The following is a 2,062-nucleotide window of genomic DNA, read 5'->3' as shown; positions in this document are numbered from 1 at the left end:
GAGAAATTTGTGCACTGTAAGCTCCAACAAAGTGACTGCAGCAAAGGGCAGTAAGAGTGTCAAGGAAGGTCCAGAATTATCCCATGCATCACTCTGTTTCCTATACAAGTAGGATGATTGTTCAGCCTGTTTGTTGAGACAGTACCAGCTTATACAAGTTGGTCATAAAACCTCCTTTAACTCTCAAAAATGTCCAGGTTTGACAATAAATCATATAGTCACTTTAATTAAAAGCCACTGTATCAAACAGCCTACCTAAGTTATTCTGTGATAACAAACGACCCTAAAATCTCAGTAGTTGACAACAACGGGAATGGAATTACTTCCCTTTCGTGTTTACCATGGGTGTCTCTTCTCCACATCTTCATTACAAGATCAAGGCTCAAGAGTGGACTCTAGCTGGGGCATGAGAATTGCATACCAGAAGGAAAAGAATGACAGCAGAACCACATTATGGCTCTTAAAGTCTCTGCTGAGAAGCAGCACTTATCACTTCCATTCACGTTATGGGCCAAAGCAAGTTACATGGCTAAGTCTGACACCACTGAGTTGAGAATTAAAAACCTTCTCTAGTGTGATTCCCAGTAAGGAGAGAATCAATTGGGGTTGATGGGAGTAATTATGTTTTAAAAGTAATTTATATTACCACAGGTATTTAGAATTATTTAGTTTTAAAACTGTGTGTATTTCACTTTAAATCAAAATAAAAATTGACTTTAAAGTAGCAATTCATGAAAAGTCCTGATTCTTATCTAGAGAGCAATCAGTTGGATAGATGTGCATTAAATAATGGCATGATTCCTCAATATACATCTAATGTTGTTTCAGGGAAGTTAGAAGTAGCACCAGAGCTTTCCAAGTGAACAGTGTAAACCACGAGGTAAGACTCTACTCACTCGTGACTTACTACATCACAGGTAAACTGACCTAAGTCTGCTCATTCATTCATTCCTTCATTCAGTACACATGTACTGAGCATTAGAAATCCAAACTCAAATAAGATTATATAACTTCCTACAAGGAGCCCTAAATCTTAAGGAAAAAGATGTGAAAATACTGATAATACAATGGGACGTGTACTTTATGCTTCTAATAAAGTACTTTGTGAGCACTGTTGAGTTGATCTTGTTCACTGGTCTGAATCTCACTATCTCCCTCATGCTCTGGCCTAGCTGAGACGCTTGGAAATATCTGTGAATTTTTAAACTATATGGCATTTTTATAAGGTGGTTAAATATCCAAATAATCTACAGTGACACGCTTCTCCTTAAGCTCCATGCTAAGTAATCATCTCATGCTATCTACCGATAGCATCTTTCTCTGGATTGACAGTCATTGCCTACAGTGTAAAGGAAATGACAATAACACAGAAGCACCAGTGTAGAAGATGCTATTTCCCAAAGAAGATCTGATTCCAATTATGACCATTCACATAAGAATTCTGATTAAGGGAACCTACAATTCCACAACTGTAAAACCCCAAATTATCAGCTAACATGTAAACTTCCACTAGTTAAAAAAAAAAAAAAACAAAAACAAGCAACAACAACAGCAAAGTACAGTTGACCCTGAGCAAAATGGGTCTGAACTACACAGGTCCACTCATACACAGATTTTTTTCAATAGTAAATACTACAGTACTACATGATCCAGCAGTTGAATCTGCAGACGTGGAACTGCAGATACAGAAGAATGACTGTAAAGTTATACATGGATCTCTGACTGGGGTTGGGGGCTCCACGCCCCTAACCCCCACATTCTTCAAGGCTCAACTGTAGAATGAAAGTGTAGAGCATCGTAAATCAAGGCAGAAGGTGAACCAGATAAGAACGAGAGTAGGGGAATTTTCAGGCTCACATTGATGATGCTCCCCTAAAGGCTGCTCCTCACTGGTCCGTGCATTCCTTCTCTGGGTTGAATATTCCTGGCACTGCAATACATCTTTTCCATTTTTCCCTTAACCTCTCCTCACTTCATGAGATTGTACATGCCTATTGTCCTAAGAGTCAAGCAGATCTCAGGCCCCATCTCCTTAATCTGGGGGAGAATGTATTTCCTTCCA

Source organism: Delphinapterus leucas, chromosome 3 (genome assembly GCF_059928025.1).
Source record: "Delphinapterus leucas isolate spDelLeu-1000000601 "Yukka" chromosome 3, BTC_Dleu_Yukka2, whole genome shotgun sequence".
NCBI lineage: Eukaryota > Metazoa > Chordata > Mammalia > Artiodactyla > Monodontidae > Delphinapterus > Delphinapterus leucas.
The sequence above is the reverse complement of the archived record's forward strand: the minus strand, read 5'-3'. Positions refer to the sequence as shown.